Here is an 11831-nt window from a genome sequence, read left to right on the forward strand (position 1 = left end):
TGTTCACCGAAGATGACCATGCTTGAGCTCTCTCTACTCAGAGTCATGTCTGGACCCTGGTTTGCCTTCAGCCCTTAATGTGCCACTGATCTGAGAGGTTATGTCAACAGCTCTTAGCAGGTGCAGATGAAGAGACCAGAGCGCTTTTGGTACTGTTCCCAACGACTTTAGAGGTGCTCCACACATCATAAAAGGAAAATAAAACAAAGCTGGAACTTCAAAGGTCTGCCACATCACTGTAAGTCTACGCCTGGTATCATTTTCCTCTAAAAGAGACTTTGAAGTTGCATGCTTCGCTTTTATTTATTTGACAAAACAAAACAAAAAAACATCCACAAGAGTGCTTTTGGTGTGTGTGTGCAGATGTAGCTGACCTTGTCAACATTGTATTTATTTATTCATTTTTAATTAGACAATCAATTGCTGTGGATGACGGACAGACTCAAATGAATAGGAAAGTTGTACCCCAAAGTTTACAGAAGTGTCAAGATTGCAGAATAAAGGAGTCAGCGCCTCTGTCAAAAGCCATCGACACGTATAAAAATTGTGAGACATACACCCACTGCCTGTCTGCGTCTTGCAGAAAGAGAAAATTGGATGATTCTCTCACTGACATTCCGGCAGGGCTCAAATTAGTGCACAAACTCACACCCCCATACACACACACACACCCTCCCACACACACACACACACACACACACACACACACACACACGCGAAGCCAGTCACGCCTCCTCATCCGCATGCAAGACCACCAACCCAACATGTAAGCAATGGAAATGAGCAGCACGTCTGGTGCATTGCCACAGATGGGACACACACACACACACACACACACACACACACACACACACAGCACACTCACTCTCTTCTTAGTCTCTCTTCAGCAGAGATTGCGCCATCCCATCCTCCATTTTTTTTCATCACCTTTCACAACTGCACACACACACCCTCTCTTACTTCTCCTCACCCCAACCCTATTCTTTAACACGGCCCGGTGGTGGGGCTCTCAGACGGGCCCCAGTGGTGGGGCTCTCAGACGTGCCCTAGTCTCGGGGCTCTCAAACGGGCCCCTGGGGTATGTTAACACGTGCTGCTCCTCTCATGCAGTTTCTGCAGCATCGCCCACTCTTCTCTCTGTCCTGCAACACGCTGCCTTTTAATTGTCTGCCAGAGAGGCTGGAGCTTTTGCTTACGGCCTGTGCAGAGGGTCCGCTGGGGGGTGGAGGGGTGGTGTGGGGGTACTGCCCGTGTCGCGGCCACACTCAGTGGGGGAGCTATTCTCCAGATCACTGCTGTGGTGGAGGCCGCCTTCCCCCTTTTCTCTCTCTTAACTTTACTTGCCTTTGAGCTCCACTGTCACCCCCAATCCACCCCAGCCCCTTTGTTTGAAGGGATTTCTGGGGTTATTTCTATCAAGGGGGCAAGTCTCTGCTTGCCAGATTGAGGAGGTTCTGATGGATGAAGCGTAATGTATGCTTGGGAGAAAAAAGACATGGAGAGAACAGAGACTAGTAGAGTACACAGGCAAGAGATTTTTCTCTCTTTCTTTTTTTTGGTTGGCCTCATTCTCTTCTGAGCATTCGTCTTTCTTTTGAGATTTGCATGAGTTTGACATCTTGATGTCTGTGTTTCAGTGGCTGCCTTCAGCTCCATAATGCGTCTGTGAGAATCTGACACTTGCTCGTTCAACCTCAGTTTATTGGACTCAAATTAAAAATGCATGTGCCTGCCGAACCCCCCCCCCCCCCCCTGAAAATCCCTGTGCTGGCTGAGCTCACGCCAGAGCTCCCCTTGTCTGGTGGCCAGGGCCATTGATGTCAGCGATGAGGTTCTGCTTTTCTGCTTTCTTCTGTGACTCAAGAGACAGTTGGAGGCCTAGTCTTGGCAGAGTACACTAATCTGATGTTTTTCTCCTCTTTTTTCCCTCGTCCTCCCTTGAAGGTGATGCCTCTAAACATCTCTTACCGGCCCCCACACTAACCCAAATAGCCTGCCCCCATGCTCAGTGGAAAGAACTGGTTTATTTTGCTGCCTGTCAGTGCAACTTGTACAAGGATATAAGAGCAAAAGAGAGAGACATATATATATAATGTCTGAGTCAGGATGTTCAGTACAGACCCATCCCTCTGATAAATAGGCTGCACAGGCAGGTTAACACTTGGTCTATTCTTGACATATCTTGACATCTCTTTTAGACCACTGAAGGCAAAGCTGAATTTGGTGAATCTCTTGAGGCGCTCATGAGTGTGTGGAAAGCCAACAGTAGTCTGGAGACAGGGAGAGATATTCAACAGACATGGAGCGGAGATGAAAAAAAAAACCTACAGCAGGGATCACATTGGTTGGTCTACATCACTCACTGTCACTCTGCGGTTTGAGTCATGGCTCACCATATTCCTCAGGTTCAATACCATTTGCATGAGCTGACTGACTGTTTTTTTCTTTATGAGCGATGCCTTATTGACTTTCCAGCTGTTCGACAGGCGATACTATGGTTCATAGTGAAAACAGAACCCTGAGGCGCTTTGGTTGCCTGGCTCTTGTTTTTCCACAGGCGTCATTATTGACGAGCACATGTGGTAATGTTAATCAAAAGGGGCACAGGCTGCTTACATGAAGGTGAGATGAGGTAGTGTGGGAACATGCATTATTTTGTGGAAAGCATGTAGGAGAGGGAAGGGAAATGAAGGTAGCTGTGAGACTGAGAAACGCTGCGAGGATATAATTACCGGAAAGCAAACATTGCCAAAAATATCCGGGAGAAGGGACTTTAGGCGATGCAAGCAAGTCTGACGAGGGGGAGATAACGCACGGTGTATGCAAGGTCTGTCCTCTGAAGCTACACGCCACCCTGGTCAATCCCAGCCCCTGCGCCACTTGTTTTCTTATTTTTGAGAGCCGTGTTTGTTTGCTTGGAGCTGTTTGAAGGGAAGGTTGGAGCATGCTGGTTCCGTCACAGACACACCTTCTCAGTGACGTGACAGCAGTGGACCGAGAGAGAGAGAGAGAGAAGTAGCGAGAGAGGGGGAGGGGGTGGCCGTGAAGGAGAGAAAGAAATGTGTCACTTTTAATGCGACGAATGCGCCCTTTTAAGCGCAGGCGTGCTGCGTGTTGTGCCGTAGTGAGGCACACCGCAGGCCCGTGTGATGCCGAGCCCGGCTCCAGGCATCAAAGCCGCACAGGACGGTGGGAGAGTCCCCTCATCTAAATCCTCCCTTTCAAGTCTCTTGTGCTGGTTCCTTCCCCAGCAGCCCCCCTGTGGGATCCGTCCCCGGATGTGGTGGGAGGTCTGCTGGGGCCACAGTTCGCCACCCAGTCATGTGGTAGACCCTGAACTGTACAGATAAACAGCGCAAGGAACGCAGCCAAGGATTTATAGGACCGAGGGCAGTGCTTGAAGCTCTCAGGATTATTTTTCAGTTTTTGAAGCTTTGGAAGAGGATGTTAAAGACTATGTTTGCGTTTTGTGTGTACTTCAATAAGTGTGTGTGTGTGTGTGTGTGTGTGTGTGTGTGTGTGTGTGTGTGTGTGTGTGTGTGTGTGTGTGTGTGTGTGTGTGTGTGTGTGTGTGTGTGTGTGTGTGTGTGTGTGTGTGTGCGTGTGTGTGTGTGTGTGACAGAAAGAAGTAATACAGCAGAAAAGAAAGAAAGAAAAGCAAAAACCTCCAAGATAGAAATTATGTTGTTTGTTATGGTATAATGGATTGGAACAACAACAAAAAACTAATCTTCATCTTATATGATTCATACTGGTGGATAAGACCCTGAATGTAGCCTAGCATGAAGGTCAAGGCCTGAGAGACTAAACATGGTCCCTATTTTTTCATGTGAATAAATGCATTGTTTTTTTTAGATGTCCTAGAACAACCCTTAAAGAACAGCATAAACACAGGGAAAGTATTCAGTCGATGCTTTTTGAAATGAGATCAGCCTATTTTGTTTCAAACAGGACATTGCAAGCAGGTCTGGAGTCATCAAATCGCTTCACCCCACCTCATAGCACAAGGGCCCAGAATAAAAAGGTTGGCTGAGTTTTTTTTCAAAGCAAGTGGGCTCTGTTAACACCTACACGCTGTGCTCTTTTAATAAAATGTTACATGAAATGCATTTCCCCACTGGAGAGGGAAGCAAGGCAGCCATCAACCACAGAGCACAAAACATCACCCTGGTCACCTGAAAGACATCAAGCAATTATCTAGCTGGGAGCGGAAATCTCGCTTTGAAACTCAATTCAGTCATAAATCACCGAACCGCCCAAACATCATTTGTCATTTCACGGTGGTGGTAAAATGCAATAAATGATAACCAGTACATATCAGACAGGGCCCCAAATATATTCAAATGTATTACATTTCCGCGCTTGATGATGGGGAGGGAGGGCGTATTGATTCAAAACAGAGAAATGTATGAGAAATTCATAGTGATACAAATGGGAGTTATATTGGCAGACATCACCTCAAGCTTTTCAGGCGAGTTTAATATGGTTTACATTGTCCTGCCCTGATACATTATTTATGTTTGATGTGAAGTTGAAGCACTGTTAATAATCAAACATCTGTTTCATGAAATGAGAAGATGCAGCAGGAGGGCTCCTGGAAAGTTGCCCATCCCCTGCAACCAGAAAGCTTTTCAAGGTTAAAATGAACATATGCAGCTGGAACAGCTGAGGGAGAGTATTCATACTAGATAGATTCATACTAGATATATTCATACTAGGTGGATTCATTCTAGATAGATTCATACTAGATATATTCATACTAGATAGATTCATACTAGATAGATTCATACTAGGTGGATTCATTCTGGATAGATTCATACTAGATATATTCATACTAGATAGATTCATACTAGATATATTCATACTAGATAGATTCATACTAGATAGATTCATACTAGGTGGATTCATTCTGGATAGATTCATACTAGATAGATTCATACTAGGTGGATTCATTCTAGATAGATTCATACTAGGTAGATTCATACTAGGTAGATTCATACTAGATAGATTAATTCAGTGTGAGACAGACACTATGGGTACCAATGTTCTATAAATGTTATTATTAATCAGGAGCGGAAAACCATTCATTTAAGCCCTGTGTTGGCTATTTAAGCAGCTTGCTAAAGAGAGAAAGATAAGAGTAGTAAGGTGCCTGATTGACAAGTCAATGAGCGCTCTGTCACCCCGTGCTCTCTCCAGCCAAGAGATATTGATTGTGGTGTAATTGATTATGGCTTCAGATGGCTCTTCAATAGACTGTAGTCTCACTAAGACAGCCGTTTGATTGGGTAAGAATTTGAAAAGCGACTGGCATAGTACTACACAAAAAGGAGTGAGAGAAAAAGAGAATAAAAACAGAAACAGAATCGGAGGGTAATTTCAGCTGGAAGGAGTTGTAATGTAACAGACAGTGGTCACAGAAGCTAGCAGTGCTCATTTGTCTTCAGTGTCACTAGGAAGAAGAAAATCAATCAGCTGTAACACAGCGAATCTGTGGCTATTGTTCAGGCGCGATTCAAATCAAGGATGATTTGCCTGACGGCACTTAAATAATCTGATTGTCTGCGCTAGGCTAATGCTGAAGCCCTTGATGTGGTGTAGAGCTTCGTCTTCATGTTCATCAGCAGTCATAGCTGAACTCATGGCCGTGGGCGGGTCATTTCAGCGTGTCACTGCTGTATATCTGAACCAGTGCCCAGCCAGCATCAGGCACGGCCACCCCAGTCGATCAATTTGTGGATTTGGCCCTTGCTCTGTTTATTGGCAGGAGCTCATTGCATGCAGACAGTGTGGCCTGTGTGTATTTGTGTGTGTGTGTGTATATGTGTGTGTGTGTATTTCTGTGTGTGTATGTGTTTTGTCTATAAGTACCCCTTCATTAACCATGGCCATTTATGACCTCAGGATTAACAGCCACCTGTCAGAAGCTATGTGCCTGTTTATTGCTAATATTGATTGGCTGATATGCCTTTTAGATGGACCGGACGTGTAGGGGGGTGTGGGACAGTGTGTTCATGTGAAGTTTCATGATCAAATTAAACATAAAATATGACCTCTTCAAGTGAAATTCCATAATAGTTCTTATGGTTGTTTTGGTATGAAGGTTATGTGTGACAGTGTGTTGTCGTATGTAATGATCAAAACAGTAGATCTTAAAGCCAAATGCTTGAAAGGTTCTGGGCGTGCAATTCAGAAAGCTTAATCTGACCACAGCCCCTTTTAAGACAGAACAGGCCCTATTATGTTGACATTGGGCATGGAGGAGTAAAGATATGCCTTATCTGTTTGTTTAGCTTTACTCATCTCCCCCTCTCCCCTCAGGAAGTATGTTAATCTGGCTGCTTGTGAAGTCAGGAGTCCATAAAATAGACTGTGGAGAGGGTGACTGAACACAGGGTAACTCTCATATTTTCTGATGTATGCCTCTTTGATGAGCGTTCCAGGTCAAGTGAGGGATATTTTGGTACAGAGACAGAACTTTGTAGGGCCCTCCACGAGGTGGATGTGCAAGCTGGCAGTCAAGTTTTAATTGATTGAAGATGAATGTGTAACCTCGCGTGACCCAGCTCATCTCGCGGCCTCTCCCGGCAGCAGTGACAAAAACGAGGACGGTTATAGTAGTGACGGAAGCCTAATTGAATTGTTATCAGATTCTCATTTTTATTAGCAACCTTGTGAACTTGCTTCGGCTAAGTTCAAATAGAGGACAGATATGAGTCAAATCCCTTCTCGTGATTGGTCCTTTTCTGTGTTGAATCGTGAGTTTCCTCTGACCCCCATGTCACGACTCAACGGACAGTTCGGAATAATTTAAGGGTCTGAGTGGCATGACGGGGACCTCTTGCCCCTGGGATGCAAGCGCATGGCAAATGGGGTCGCACGGGTGCAGTGTAAGTGTCGACCCTCTGTCGTGTTTAATGCGCGCGCGGCTGACACACTGACAAAATGCTAAGTTGCGTCAGGTGTCTGTAGGCAGAGAGACGTTTGACCTGATCCCTGTCAGCCATTTGGTGGTTATTCATCTGAATTTGGCGCCTCCCAGTTTTTAGCTCGTATGTCATTGTGTCAAGCACGGTATGTCATAGGTGACAGGGCCGTTTGGGTCGAGCTGAGCGTCAGGCGAGAGAGCGGTTAAACGGCACTCGCCTCTTCGTAGGACTACTAGCAGGCTCCCACGAGCACCGCCTTTAGTAGTCTGTGAAAATCCCATTTTACGCTGATAGTGACATAGCATCTACCAAACTGTCAACAACCAGAGAAAGGGGACTCAATCCACCTGTAGTCTTTCCGAGAATGGATTTTTCTTTCATTCTCATTCACATGGAGTTCTGCATTAGATAGCAAATCTCTCGTATTTGTTCAAAGAGATAACTAATCGGAAAAAGAATTCAAGGCTTAAATTCTACAACTAGGATCTGAAAATATAATTTAACATCATTATGCCAGATAACATTTTGTCATGGCAAGTAATCGGGTTATTGTGCAATATTTTATGACAGCATTTGGATAATTTCAGGTCTTTAAAAGATCAAGATAATTAGATTTTTGAGGCGCAGTTAAAGTGCCGTTAACTAAATTCCTCAATTATACGTGGGTTGAATGGTACATCGGATTTGTAGACTCACAAGGAACAAGCAAAAGCGTTTTACGTTCGTTCAGTACAGTAGTTAGACAGTTGTTGCCTATTGTTTTCTTGTTTCAGGAGTGAGAAGAGTAACAATTGAGGTAAAACCAAGCGCCCATAACAAAAAACAACAATACATCAGATTCATATTGTATTAATTTTATATTTTAACCAACTTGAATCATTTGCAAAAATAAGAGACTCGGAGAACACATACTTTTGTCAGCACTTGGGTTTTTGCAGTGTGGGGAGTGCAAAAAAAAATCATACTGAGCTCTAGTTTTTCTTTTGTTTTCAGTCTACAGGAAATCGTGGAGGCTTTGGCATTATTGGATTCCACGGATTTAATTTGATTTTCGGAGCGAAAGGCTTGGGCTACAGTTTGGAGCGGCATGGAACATTTTAATCCCTGAACGAAAAAAAACCTCTAGGTGACGCGTTTTGTTTGTAAATCAGCAAAAATCGAGCCTCTCTTGTTGATTTTCCCGCTAGATTGCCGTTTACGTCCTCTCAAACCCGCGAACCATGCTTGGAAGTGTGCTTAGAAGCCATTAGAGATGCCGTAGTTTTGCCCTTAAAGCTCAGATTTGTTCACTAGCCTATATCCCAGAAACAGCATGTGACATCTTGACCTTGTCCTCCTTACCCGTCCATATACAAATATAATTCTTTGACCATTTCTTTATATTACTTAATCTTTTTTATTGCATTTACTTCATTGTGTGAAATGTCTTGCTTTTGCATTTGTTGACTTAATAATAGTATAACATATAACATGTCTGGCTTTTCAAGTACACATTTTCTGGACCACGGACAGCGACACCACTTGCAGCACCATGGACAGCATCCACAGTTTAAAAGAAAAGCCACTCCGCTAGCACACAGAAATGAGCTATCAGGTAACCTGAGCCGGGCTGAGCAGACCCAAGTAGCAGCACTGGGTCTTCATCAGAGGAGCTGTAGGTTAGCCTAAGATTGCTTGTCAGGAAAGGGTGTAATGGAACATAAGCCTTTCCCTGCATCAGGGTTGCTCTAATGCGCTAGTGTTCTCCTTAAATGGTCCACATTGGAGCGATCAAGTTTGTATCAATATGCTAACACTCAACACTCTTGTAGCCCTCATGTAAGGACACAGAGCATGTAAAGGCAGTGTAACTGTATGCACAGTTTGACAGATTGTGAGTCCATAGGGCTGATCTGAAATGAACAGAAGCCTGTAACAAGCTGAAGGGCCTAGGGGCTAACTCCAATATTTTGCCAACAAGCTTGACTTAGACTCCTTTCTATCAAGCAGAGCCTAATTAGCATAGCTTTGCCTAAGCACAAGGGACTCCTTCAGTTCCATTTTTGATGACTTTGCAGCACTGGTTTGAAGTGCAGACTTGATGATTTATGAGTTGCCTTACTTAACCCAGGAAAAGAGATTGAAAGAAATGAAAACCCCCATTGTGTTCCTGTTTTCCTCACTCCCGTGTTCGTTGTCATATGACTCCTCAAACAGAGCTAAATGCATCCTTTGAAATAGCACCTTTGCTGCTGATGTGTCTTATATTTCTCTCTGCTTTGCACTGGTTTTCATAAATTGACAGTGACAGGTGCAGCATAAATGCACTCATGCACTTCACCTATGGATGTGATTGCATTCTTTTGCAAAGTGTTCCACTGCATTTACCTCATGTAATCCTTAATTAATATTAATCTCTGCAACAATTAGGCTGCTGTAGTACCTATTATGTCCAAATGAACTGTAGAGATACGGATCATTTGAGTATGTTATTTATTACAATTTATATTTAGACTGCTTACAGTTTAGTGCTTGCATTCATTATCTTGTGCTTTACACATGGGAGATGAACACTTCCACCAACGGCATTCTCATTATTATCATATTCAAAGCTCCCTACCTAAGAGAATAGTTTAAAGATCACTGGGTCCCAGCAGACCAGCATAGTTTATTACCTCTGCATACCCTTTCTAATGCATTATGAATATGCCTGGGGCATTAAATGTCCTTCACGATTTATACTAGTCTTACGATTGCTCAAGAGTGTTTATAGCTACTGGTATAAGGAACCTTTATGATGCCTGTTAAAGAGGGTTATCATCAAGCTTTATGACAAAGGCCTATGGTGGCTTTGCTACCAAAGATACATGGGTAAAACTTGACTTGAGCCCTCCATTATAAGCCTGAAATAGTTAGTTTGTTAACATCCCAACCCCAAACCCTGTCATAACTTGTCATGGCAGATGATTTCTATAACATAACTGTGTTATTTTACCATTAGCAGTTATTGTCATGACTGCTATAATGTTTTCTATGACAACATAGCATATCTCTATTATTGTATGCCAAGAACTGTAATAACAGCCAACAGTGTGTGGGGTTGCTATTACAGCTACTACTTATATATGCTAGTAATACTAAAAGATATTTCATTGGACATTAACCATTATGATGAAAGCAGAATAGGGCTTGTGCACTGACATGTTTATGACATAGGTGTGTCATTATTATGGTGGAACATTTAACTGAATTATCATTTATTGTGGCTAATGTGATTATATGTGATTATATGTGATTCAATATGTGATTCAATATGGTCATCATATTCTTCCTTCACAAAACAAGTAGACAAGATCAAAACAGATGTGCAGGCTCCACAGTGATAAAGCTTTAGTAAGTTAAATATACACAAATGCTGAATATTACCTCTTTTTTTTAGTTTGTGCCTGCGCTTTCGTGTTTGCTGCTTCATCAATAGGTCACAAACACATGTGTTTGGAACCACAGTTTAAGACTATAACATGTGTTTGGAACCACAGATAAAGACTATACCATGTGTTTGGAACCACAGTTTAAGACTACTAGTGCAGTGCCCGTAGGAATTATGCATTCTGTAGTGTTAGCAGACGTCGGTGTAGCTGTTGGGTAGTGTAATAGCAAGACATATTTGCACTCCACATAGGTACAGGTTACATTGAAGTATTATTGTGATGCATGTTTCCTTTTCATTAAGAAATGTTTTAATGTTGTATAGCCTTTTTGGAGATACACCAACAAATAAAGTTTGAGATTATGTATGGATGCAGTTGAATATAGATGTCAAAGTTGCTGTCTAAACTATAAACTAAATGTCATAAAGAAAGAAATAATTTTAAATTAAGTTATGGTTGAAATAGGATCACTTCTTTATTGTAAGGGTAAGGGTAGGGTAAGAATGGTCATGCAGTTGGACTCAAATGTAGGTTAATTTTAATGAATGTATGTACTGTACTGTATGTATGATCCACGTCTCATATCCACAAAGAAATGCTTTTACACACGGCCCGAAATACAAATATAGTTGACATTATGTGTGTGATTCAAAGGTATACAGAGACCATAAATGGACATGCAGTTGGACTCAAATGTAGGTTCATTTTATTGAATGTATGTACTGTACTGTGTGACTTCGATGATGCTAGCTTTGACAGCCCACTCTCAGACAGATCGTAATCTAATTATGTCCTTACAATGGGAACACAGTTTAAATACTCTGACTGGAGATGGCGTTACTATCCCCCACCCGAATTCAGTGCAGGACTGGGAGGATAACATGACGACGTGGGCCCAACATAACTTACAGCGAGATTTGCGCGTATTTCGTGGACTCCATAGCAACAGACGGGAAAGCAATGGACAATCTGAAAGCCTCCGAGGCTTATCAAAATATTCATATTGTTTATTAGTATAGCGTATTTTTACAGTACATTTCTGCACTTATTTGACTTACAACTTGGCAAACTCATTTCATAAGCTTGGTTGAAATGTAACTGTGCTTATAGCACTTATTCATGGCATATGCAAAACGCATGAATTTTACTCTATACAACTCTCTCTCTAAATTCATAGTTCGCGAGATATTTCTATTTTATCGTTTGGTTTGGATTGCGCCAGGATTACTATTCCCTGTCTGTTAGATGACTGTACAACTCTAGACATTACTTTGAAACTTAATACAAAGAAGCTTATATAAACGAATAGATAAAATCAATCACTGTCTTAAGATTACCTGAGCAAAAGTCTGTATCTGTTCACCAAGAAGAATTTGAATGCGGACCTCCTTATCGTATCCAACGCTATTCTGAACTTTGAGTGAAGGCAGGATAGTTTTAATACTGCTAATATTGTTTGTGACAAAATTTGTGACGTCATTTCGGTGCTACG

This window comes from Sprattus sprattus (assembly GCF_963457725.1).
Source record: "Sprattus sprattus genome assembly, chromosome: 9".
Classification (NCBI taxonomy): Eukaryota; Metazoa; Chordata; class Actinopteri; order Clupeiformes; family Clupeidae; genus Sprattus; species Sprattus sprattus.